Source organism: Stegostoma tigrinum, chromosome 4, assembly GCF_030684315.1.
Source record: "Stegostoma tigrinum isolate sSteTig4 chromosome 4, sSteTig4.hap1, whole genome shotgun sequence".
In the NCBI taxonomy this organism is placed as follows: Eukaryota; Metazoa; Chordata; class Chondrichthyes; order Orectolobiformes; family Stegostomatidae; genus Stegostoma; species Stegostoma tigrinum.
The window spans coordinates 120708459-120719757 of record NC_081357.1 but is presented as its reverse complement, the minus strand read 5'-3'; the positions used below and the strand labels follow the sequence as shown (position 1 = coordinate 120719757).

General features: G+C 44.2%; 1 protein-coding gene across 3 annotated transcripts in view; it reads left to right on the top strand.

Moving 5' to 3' along the window:
* The first annotated feature begins 628 nt into the window (after nt 1-628).
* LOC125452818 (CYFIP-related Rac1 interactor A) overlaps nt 629-11299 on the top strand; it is a 182748-nt gene continuing 172077 nt past the window's right edge. For 2 of the 3 annotated variants that reach the window (XM_048531703.2, XM_048531704.2), the window contains exon 1: nt 629-768. The gene's annotated coding sequence lies outside the window, so the exon portion shown is untranslated. The remainder of the gene's footprint in view (nt 769-11299) is intronic. The other variant, XM_059645623.1, reaches the window with a different exon arrangement.

The following is an 11299-nucleotide window of genomic DNA, read 5'->3' as shown; positions in this document are numbered from 1 at the left end:
TCAGGATATAACACCCGACCTCATACTCTCCATACCCTCAAGGGAATGCCAGCACTGATACTTTTCCACTTGAACAGCCCATTTCTTCTGCAGCGGCTGAGATTGAGTACCAGTGCCCGAGCTGTCAATCAGGTGGGTCCAGCCAATGGGTGAGGGAGAACGGACGGGGCGACATTGGCTGTCAATCAGGCGGCGCCCTGGCCAATGGGTGGAGGAGATGGGTGGGGAATCGCTGTCTGTCAATCAGCCATCGAATGGGAGAGAGGGATGGCTATGGTAGTCAGGGTGAAGGAGATGGCCATTGCTCCACGGGCTGTCACTCATGCGTGTCACAGTCGGCGTGTAAGGCGGGGAAGGGAGGGGACCCGCGCGCTGTCAATCAGGCGGCGCTCTCACATGGTGGTGCGGCGGTCGGGCAGGGACGCGAGGGCTGTCAATCAGATCCTGTCCATTGGAGAAAGCTGGAGCCGACGCACGGGGCAATCAATCAAGCGGCACTCTGACCAATGGGCGTGGGGGAGATGGGCGGGGTTTCGGGCGATGTCAATCAGGAGGGACTCCGGCCAATGGGAGAGGGGGAGTGGGGCGGGCTGTTGGGGATGGGCTGTAGCTGGGTTTGTGTGCAGCGCGAGCTGGCAGCCGGAGCTCAGGACCGTTAAGAAGAAGCAGCAGGAGGGTGAGTGGTACCGGGCACGGAGATCAGGGCACATCGACATAGCCTTTATCCTCGATGGTTCACCAGGTGAGACTTCAGGGCAGTGCAACCAGGTAGGGCTGTCTTTGTTTTTGTTTATTCTCTTTTCTGTTGCTCTATAGCCCCAGTCCCTGCAGCTTCTTTTGGGAAGGAAAAGTAGTGATTGAGAGCTGGTTGTGTGGGAAGGAGAACCGGACTAATCCGCTTCTTGGGGCTTGTTGTCTCAACATTACAGCTGAGGGGAATGTCCTCTGAGTGGGCTTTCAGCTCTTAGATTAAAGGATGGCTTGATGCCAATTAGCCCAGTGTAGCCTCATGGCTGTCTGTGGCCTTTTCTCTCCCCCCGCCACCACTACTGAAGCCTCTGCTTAAGTTTTATGAGAGCTTTGTGCGCTTTCAAATATATGTTTTTTTTTAAAAAAACGTTAACTTTGCCTGTATTGCCAGCTTTAAATCAGAACAGTATGTTTTCATTCGGGGCACTTGTCTCTGTGCACACATGTATATAGAAGACGATCTGCAATGTATTGACGTTGCTGCAGATCTTGACATGGGAAGGCAGTGCATTAATTCATTTTGCCACAGTGGCATTTCTTGTTGCCTGGAGATGAGCTGACTAGATCAAAGCTGGTTGCAAGTGGACTACATGTGTCCAACTGTGAATGAAATAAATGCCTGACTTTTTTAAAATTTTAGATATTTGAGTTAATGGATCAAGGATTGAGAGCTGTGTTGTGTGGTGGTATTAGTGGCATTTTGCAAACAAGGTGGTATGAGCAATATTATTATCTTGCATAAATGGGCTGGGTTAAACTGCTGTACATTCAAAGGCCCTCTGACATCCTTAATATCTGAGGAAAACCAATGCACATGTTGAAGTGTGTAGTGATCTGAGTATCTGGAGGAGTTATGTGCAGTGTGTTGGTTGCTTTGTCCAGCTGCCCACAGAAATTTAATTACAAGTGAAATTAATCAGCTGAGATGAGAGGAGGAGGAGCTGGGGATGGGCGAGTCAGATATACTCCAGTTCAATTAACTTTCTGGTGTGTAAAACAAAGTGTACAGTATGCTCTATAGTCACTTCATTGAAATTTGCTTTGGATTTTGTTTAGTACAGTATTGGTGAATTTCTGCTAATCTCTTGTGTAAGCCCAACACTAACATGCCAATATTTAATATCCTTTATCTTAGAATGTGCTAAAAAATAAGGTTCACCATAGTCTTTCGTACAGTTGTTGATTTTTTTTTTGTTTCTGTCAATGAATTTTGACATTTTCTACAATCTTCCTTTTACTGTAGTTCTTCTACATTTCTACATCAGATCTTGATGTCGGTTTCATCATTTTTTTTCAAGCATATTTTTGGCATATTTCTCTATCTTTCTTCTCATAATCAACTTTAACATGCATGGCTTCTATGTATCACCATTAAATGAAACAGGCATTTGTACCTCCCAACTTCTGTTATTGGGGATGGCCTTCCCTAATGAATAGGCTGTCATTCTCTTCTCATTTGTTTCTTTTCCAATTACTTTCGTATGTATTATTTCCTGCACATTTCACTTTTTTGAACCCTGCTATAAGTTTTACATGCTGACAACACCAAGCTCTACACCCCAGCATTACCCCCTCTTGATTTCGGTTGTTTGAACATAGTTTAACTGCATGTACAATATCCAATCCTGAATGAGTAGAAACAAATAAATATTGGGAAGACTACTGTCTTTTGGTCCCCGAGACCAACTCATTCCTTTGGCGTTGTCTTCAGTTTGAATCAAATCCTCATTACTCAACACCTTTGCCTTGCTAATCTATGTTGGCTCCTGTTTGAAAAATACCTACATTTCAAAATTATTGACTTTGTTTCCAAATTCCTTCATCATTTTGGCCCTGTTAGTTTCTTCAGCTCGGTAAACTTCAAATGTTTGTGCTTCTCCAATTCTGGTCTCTTGTATATCCCAAATTTTATGAATTATACAAATCTTTATCTTACATTCTAATGTCTCACCCTAAGCTTTGGAATTAACATGTCTGAGCAACTCAACCTGACTTCCAGATGCATCTGAATCTGCTTGTTAAGTCCTCTAAGAGGGTGAGAATGAGGACCTCACGGTAGATGATAAAAAGTTAGCAGATTTTTCTTCTGAGAATGGAAAAAACATTTTAGTGATAGTTGTAAATTAGGAAGTTGAAAGAAGAAAGGAACTTGGTGAAATTTATTATTGGTAGGGAGCTGGTAGTGAGCAAACCAATGGAACTGTAGGTTGATAAGTCTCTGGGCCCTGATGAATTTCATTCCAGGGGCATGAAAGAGATGAATGATGAGATAGTAGATGAATTAGTGTTAACTTCCCAAAACCCATCAGATTCTGGAATGTTTACATCAGATTGGAAAGCAGCCAATTTAACTCCTCTACTCAAAAAAGGAGAGAGGCAATAAACAGGCAGCTGTGGTCAGTTAGCTTGACACCTGTCATGGGGAAGGTGTTCAAGTTGATAGTTAAGCATTTCAGAAATTTAAGATGACCTTGAAAGGTCAACATGGTTCTGTGTTTCATCTGTTTATTGGAATTTTTGCAGAAACAATCTCTGATGTGGATGAAGGGGAACTCACTGATGCACAGGACTTGGATTTCCAGAATACCTTTGTTAAAGCTTCATATGAAAGGACATTACACAAAGTAGTATAGCAGTTAGATCCTAAAAGAGGTAGCTACAGAGATTATAAATACATTGCTTGTAATTTTCCAAAAATCCTTGGATTCTGGAGAAGTACCAGACGATTGGAAAGCAGCCAGTATGACACTCCTATTCAAAATGGGAGGGAGGCAAAAAGAAGGTAACTACGCTGATTGGTGACCGTCTGCTATCGGAAAAATATTGGAATCAATTATTTGCAGCACATTTGGAAAGTTGTAATCTAAGCAAAGTCAGCATGGCTTCATAAATGGGAAATCATGTCTGACTAGTTTATTGGAGTTTTTCAAAGACATCTCAAGAAGAGTGGATAGAAAGGAAGCAGCGGCTGTGTTTTATTTGAACTTCCAGAAGGTATTCGACAAAGCAATGTTGACAAATCATGAGACAAATGATAAGCCATGAGACAAGAGCCTGTTGTGTTGGAGATATTGTACTGGTGTGGATAGAAAATTGGCTACAGAGCTGGAAACAGTGAGTAGGGATAAGGAGATAACAAGGTGTAGAGCTGGATGAGCACAGCAGAGGAGCAGGAAGGCTGATGTTTCTGGCCTAGACAATTCTTCAGAAAGGGAGGAGGGTAAAGGGGTTCTGAAATAAATAGGGAGAGGCGGATGGAAGATGGATAGAGGAGAAGACAGGTGGAGAGAAGACCGACAGGTCAAAGAGTCGGGGATGGAGCCAGTAAAGTTGAGTGTAGGTGGGGAGGTAGGTCAGTCCAGGGAGGACGGACAGGTCAAGGGGGTGGGATGAGGTTAGTAGGTAAGAGATGGGAGTGGGGCTTGAGGTGAGAGGAGGGGATAGGTGAGAGAAAGGACAGGTTAAGGAAATGGGGATGAACTGGGCTGGTTTTGGCGTGTGGTAGGGGGAGGAGAGATTTTGAAGCTTGTGAAGTCCACATTGGTACCATTGGGCTGCAGCGTTCCCAAGCAGAATGAGTTGCTGTTCCTGTAACCTTGGGGTAGCATCGTTGTGGCACTGCAGGAGGCCCAGGATGGACATGTCATCTGAAGAATGGGAGGGGGAGTGGAAATGGTTCACGACTGGTAGGTGCAGTTTGTTTAGTGTGAACCGAACATAGACGTTCTGCAAAGCTGTCCCTAAGCCTCTGCTTGGTTTCCCCGATTGTAGAGGAGGCCACAACGGGAAGATGCAGTATACCACATTAGCAGATGCGCAGGTGAACATCTGCTTGATGTGGAAAGCCTTCTTGGGGTCTGGGTTGGGGTGATGGGGAAGATGTAGGGGCAGCTGTAGCACTTCCTGCGGCTGCAGGGAAAAGTGCCGGGTGTGGTGGGGCTGGAGGGGAATATGGAGTGGACAAGGGAGTCACGGAGAGAGTGGCCCCTCCAGAAAGCAGATAAGTGTGGGGGAGGGAAAAATGTGTTTGGTGGTGGAGTCGGATTGCTGATGGCGGAAGTGTCGGAGGATGATCCAGAGGTTGGTGGGGTGGTACATGAGGAGGAGGCGGAGTCTGTTTTTGTTGTTATTGCAGGGAGGGGATTGGAGGGATGACTTGTGGGAAATGCGGGAGACACAGTCGAGGGCGTTGTCGACCACTGAGTGGGGGGGGCGGGGGGGGCGGGGGGGGGGCGGGGGGGGGGGGGTGGGGTGGTGGGGTGCGGGACGGTTGTGGTCCTTGAAAAACGAGGACATCTGAGATAAAAGGGAGTGGACTGCCTCATCCTGGGAGCAGATGCGGTGGAGGCGAAGGATTTGGGAATAGGGGATGGCATTTTTGCAGGACGGTGGGTGGGAGGAGGTGTATTCTAGGTAGCTGTGGGAGTTGGTGGGCTTGAAATGGATTTTGGTTTCTGGGTGGTTGCCGGAGATGGAGACAGAGGTGTCCAGGAAGGGGAGAGAGGTATTAGAGATGGTCCAGGTGAACTTGAGGTTGGGGTGGAAGATGTTGAAGTGGATGAACTGTTCGAGCTCCTCATGGGTGCACGAGGTGGCGCGATACAGTCATCAATGTAACGGAGGAAGGGATGAGGTTTAGGGCCAGTGTAGGTATGGAAGAGGGATTGATTGTTCCATGTAACCTACAAAGAGGCAGGCATAGCTTGGTCCCATGTGGTACCCATAGCCACTCCCTTTGTCTGTAGGAAGTGGGAGGAATTGAAAGAGAAATTGTTGAGGGTGAGGATGCGTTCAGCTAAGTGGATGAGGGTGTCAGTGGAGGGGGAATGGTCAGGCCTGTGGGATAGGAAGAAGCGGAGGGCCTGGATGGGGAATGCAGGTGTACAGGGACTGGACGCCCGTGGTAAAGTTGAGGTGTTGGGTACCGGGGAATTGGAAGTTCTGGAGGAGTTGTATGGTGTGGGTGGTGTCACAGATGTAGGTAGGGAGTTCTGGGACTAAGGGGGAGAAAATGGAGTCGAGATAGGTGGAGATAGGTTTGGTGGGGCAGGAGCAGGCGGAGACAAGGGGTCGACCAGGCCTGTCAGGTTTGTGGATTTTGGGAAGGTGATAGAAGCGGGCGGTGCAGGGTTGGGGAACGATGAGGTTGGACGCTCTAGGTGGGAGGTCACCTGAGGTGATGACGTTGTGGATGCTTAAGGAGCTTGAACAGCTCATCCACTTCACCAACACCTTCCACCTCAACCTTAAGTTCACCTGGGCCATCACTAATACCTCTCTCTCCTTCCTGGACTCTTCTCTGCCTCCATCTCTAGCCTACCTAGAAACCGATATCCCTTTCAAGTCCACCGACTCCCACAGCTACCTAGAATACTACACCTCCCACCCACCTTCCTGCAAAAATGCCACCCCCTATTCCCAATTCCTTTGCCTCTGCAGAATCTGCTCCTCGGATGAGACGTTTGATTCCTGCACATCTCAGATGTCCTCATTTTTCAAGGATCACACACACACACACACACACACACACACACACGTCGAGAAGGCCCTCGACTGTGTCTCCTGCAATTCCCGCAACTCATCCCTCACACCCCCTCCCCGCAATAACAACCTAAACCAAGAATCCCCCGGTCCTCATATACCATCTCACCAACCTCGACAACATCCTTCGACACTTCCGCCATCTGCAATCCGAACCCACCAACAAAGATATTTTTCCATTCCCACCCTTGTCTGCTTTCCGGAGGGACCGCTCTCTCCGTGACTCCCTTGTCCACTCCACACTCCCCTCCAGCCCCACCACACCCGGCACTTTTCCTTGCAGCCACAGGAAGTGCTACAGCTGCCCCTACATCTCCCCCATCACCCCCAACCCAGACCCCACGAAGGCTTTCCACATCAAGCAGATGTTCACCTGTGCATCTGCTAATGTGGTATACTGCATCCGCAGTTCCGGTTGTGGCCTCCTCCACATCGGGGACCGCTTTGCAAAACGTCTGTGCTCGGTTCGCACTAAACAACTGCACCTCCCAGTCATGAACCATTTCCACTCCCCCCTCCCATTCCTCAGACGACATGTCTATCCTTGGCCTCCTGCAATGCCACAATGATGCGACGCGAAGGTTACAGGAACAGCAACTTATATTCTGCTTGGGAACCCTGCAGCCCAGTAATATCAATGTGGACTTCACAAGCTTCAAAATCTCCCCTCCCCTACCACATGCCAAAACCAGCCCAGCTCGTCCCCGCCTGCCTAACCTGTCCTTCCCCTCACCTATCCCCTCCTCCCACCTCAAGCCCCATCCCCATCTCTTATCTACTAACTTCATCCCATCCGCTTGACCCGTCCGTCCTCCCTGGATTGACCTACCTCCCCACCTACACTCACCTTTATTGGCTCCATCCCCGACTCTTTGACCTGTCTGTCTTCTCTCCACCTGTCTCCTCTGTCCATCTTCTGTCCGCCTCTCCCTCTCTCCCTATTTATTTCAGAACCCCTCCCCCTCCCCCATTTCTGAAGAAGGGTCTAGGCTAGAAACATCAGCTTCCTTGCTCCTCTGATGCTGCTTGGCCTGCTGTGTTCATGCAGCTCTACACCTTGTTATCTCAGATTCTCCAGCATCTGCAGTTCCCACTATCAGTGATGATAAGGAGTTCTTTTTCAGACTGGCAACGTGTAACCAGTGGGATTCCACAGGGATCAGAGCTGGGACCATAACTGTTTACAATGTCTATTACTGACTTTGAGGAAGGAACTGAAAGTCATATAGGCACATTTACAGGCAACAGAAAAATAGGTGGAAAGGCAAGTTGCAAGAGGGGTACCGTCAGTTTGCTGAGAGAGATTGATAGGTTGAGTACAAGTTGGCAACTGGGATATAATGTGGGAAAGAAATGAAGTTCATTTTGGAAGGGAGAACAAAAGAGCATTGAAATAATACTATGAAGGAAAACCGCAGAAAGATGCCACACAAAGGGCCTTGGTGCTTGTGCCTGAAGCGCATACATGTAGCAAGTAATCAGAAAGGCTAATGGAATGTTGGCTTTTTTTCAAGGGACTTGGAGTATGATAGTAGGGAAATCCTGCTGCGACTGTACAAGGTGTTGGTGAGAGCGCATCTGGAGTACTGTGAGCAGTTTGTGGTCCCCTTCTTTAAAAGAAAGGTGTCACTTCATTGGAGATATTTCAGAGAAGGTTCATGAGGATGATCTCTCGTATAGAGGATTGTCTTATGAGAAAAGTTTAAAAAGATGGGGACTCTGCTTGTTGGAATTTAGAAGAATGAGAGGTGATCTCATTGAAACATGTTGGATTCTTAAGGAACTTGACAGGGTAAATGCTGAGAAGATGTTTACTGGTCAAAAATCAAATGACACCAGGTTATAATCCAACATGTTATTTGAAGACAAGCTTTTGTGTCTTCAAATATACCTGTTGGTCTATAACCTGGTGTTGTGATTTTTGACTTTGTCCATCCCTGTCCAGCACTGGTACCTGCACATCAAGGATGTTTCCCCTCATTGGAGAATCCAAGACCGGAGGGCATAGTCTCAGGAAAAAAAAAAGTGATGCCTATTTAAGACTAAAATGAGGAAGAATTTCTACTCTCATAGGGTTATGAATATTTAGGACATCTTGCCACAGAGAGCTGTGGGTGAAGAGTCCTGGTGTGTGTTTAAGGCTGAGATAGATAGACTTGAACAGTAGGAGAATCCAGGTTTATGGGGAAAGTGCACAAGCATGGATGTGAAGAGTGTTGGATCAGCCATGATCCTATTGAATGGCAGAGCAGTCTTGAGGAGCCAAGTGACCTACACATGTTTCTGTTTCTTCTGACCTATGAGCTCATGGTATAGTGGATAACATTCTGGCATGGATAGCAGATTGTTTTCTGACAGCCAGCCAGAGTGGATGCATAAATAAATCTTTTACAGATTGTCAGGATGCAACAAGAGGGGTCCTGCAGAGGTCTTCGATAGACCCCTTTTTAAAAAAAAATTATTACAATAAATGACATGAATGAGAAATTCAAATGCTTAGAGGCTAAATTTGCACAAAAAAGTTGGAAAGAATATTGTGAAGATAACATAACAAGGAAGCAGACAGTTACAGGTAGGCTAAGTAGACATAAATCTGGCTGATGAAATATAATGTAGAACAAAGTTTTTCATTTTGCCAAGTAGAGTAAGTAAGCAGAATATGATGTAAGTGGAGAACAGCTGCAGAATTCTGAGGTGCTTAAGTTGGGAACGTTTAGTGTACACCTACATCAAGTAATTAAAAAGGCTAATGGAATATTGTCCTTTATTCTGAGAGGAATTGAACATAAAATTAAGATCATATGGTTCAGATATAAGGTTTTGGTGAGACCACATCTAGTTTACGAGATTGATACCTGGAAAGATTGAGTTGCTTAATGAGGTTGGATTGGGCAGACTGGGCTTTTTCTCACTAGGGTTTAGAACAGTATGAGGTGATTGTTTGTAAGATTCTGAACAGCCTTGACAAAACGAATTTGGAAGGATGTTTCCTGAATTGGTGATTTTATGATCAGGAGTGCCTCTTCTGGTACGGGTATGAAGAGAATCTTGGAGGAGCAAATTACTGCAGATGCTGAAATTTGTACTGAAAACAAAAATGCTGGAAATCACAGCCCAATCAGGCAGCATCTGTGAAAAGAGAGCGAGCTAATGTTTTGAGTCTGGCGAGAATCTTTTTCTGAGAGTTGAGACTTTGGAACTCTTTGCTTCAGAATGTGGTGGAGGTGGCCTCATTTAATGTTTTAATTGTTGAGGTATATTGAATCCATTGCCTAACAAGAATCGGAGGTTATCGTGAGTAAATGTGAATGCGGAATTCGGAACACAACTAGATCGGCCATGATGTTATTTAATGATGTAGCAGACTTTGAAGGACCGAATGGCCTAATTCTGCTCCTGATTCGTATGTTCCTATCTCAAACCTACCTCTTTAATGAAGCTTTTAGCCTTTTATCCTTGTATCTTCTTACGTAGTTCAGTGCCAAATTCAACTTACCAAAGCTCAGTGAATGTTTTAATGCCACTGTATAAATGCATGTTGTCGTCATTTGGGGATTTAAAATTAACCTTGGTAATTTTGGGTGTCTAGTTGAGAACACTCATTGTGCAGTATTATTCATAACAGGTTAATGATAATATTTTCCATGGGGACAAAATCTCAGTTGAGATCAACAGGGAGGAATTTATGATGATATCACAAGAATGGCTTTATAATCTCTAAAATTAGAATCCTATTTAACCTATTTGTACTTTCACTATTAATTTTGTAGTTTAATTTACCTTCCCAGCTTGTAGTCTTAAAAAGTACACAAAAATAGTGGAATATCATCCCTACCTAGTTGTGAGCATGACTTAATGATGTTACAGCTGAAGTGACTTATTTTTTGGTAATTTATACCCTGTAGCTGCTTGCTGGACAACTTTTCTCTACTTAGCCATGTGAAGTTTTAATATAAATGGTATCTGTGGTGATTTCAAGCTTGACACAAATAATGACAGTGACAAAACAAAGTTATTGGTCCAATAACTTGTTGTTTTATGTATTCATGTCTTTGCTTAAGTGGACTAATAAATCAGAGAATATAACATATATTTCGAGGTCCAATATGCAAGTTGACCAATTACCACTTACTATTAACTGCCGTACGGGTACAATGAATGCTTCCTTAGACAACACCAAGAAGTATGATGTTTTTGAGAGGAATAAACATGACTGAAGCTAATCTAGCAGATATTGTTGTGGAAATCTTCAGTGCATTCTCAATACATTGTTCAAATTTTTATGATGGAAGAAGATTTGAATTACTGTTTTGATTTCTGGAAATTTTTTGGAAGGAGTTGATTCATCAATTTGTTACTGGTAAGCATTGAGATAAGTGATGCCTTAGTTTAAAATATAATCTAATCGAAATTGGATTGTATTTTGTTGGCTTTTATGGCAAATTTCTGATAATTGGTATAAATATCTTACAATTTTATAATAGTGGTATATTTCAAGCTGCTTCAACATTTTGCGATTTTACTCATTCCAGATTTGCTTTAATTTCTCAATATTCAGTATTGTTTAACACTTCTTTCACATGGCCTCTTAATATTTTCTACAATTATGCATCCAGTCCCTGCAGCTACAATATAAGTGGTTTTACTAAGTCTATCCTCTTAGGGCAGGGACCTGTTTAAATGAAGACAAATTGACCTATTTTGCATGGCAAAAAGAAAGGGTTTTTTTAAAAATTCTGGAGCAAGTTAAGAAAGAAATCATGGAACAAAGAAGACTTATTTGGTCCTTAGAACCTATATCTTTTATAAATATATATTTTGTTCCTTGGGAAAAGTACTATAAAGATTTTGTTTGCCTTCAGAAAGGGAAGATCAAGCAATGTGATAATTCAAACTCTAATTAACACTATAAGGCGATCATGTTGTCTTTGAGTTTATGCATAATTTTAGCACCTAAAGAAATGTTTTTATTTTATTCTAAAATGTAAACTCATTATAGTCTTACCAG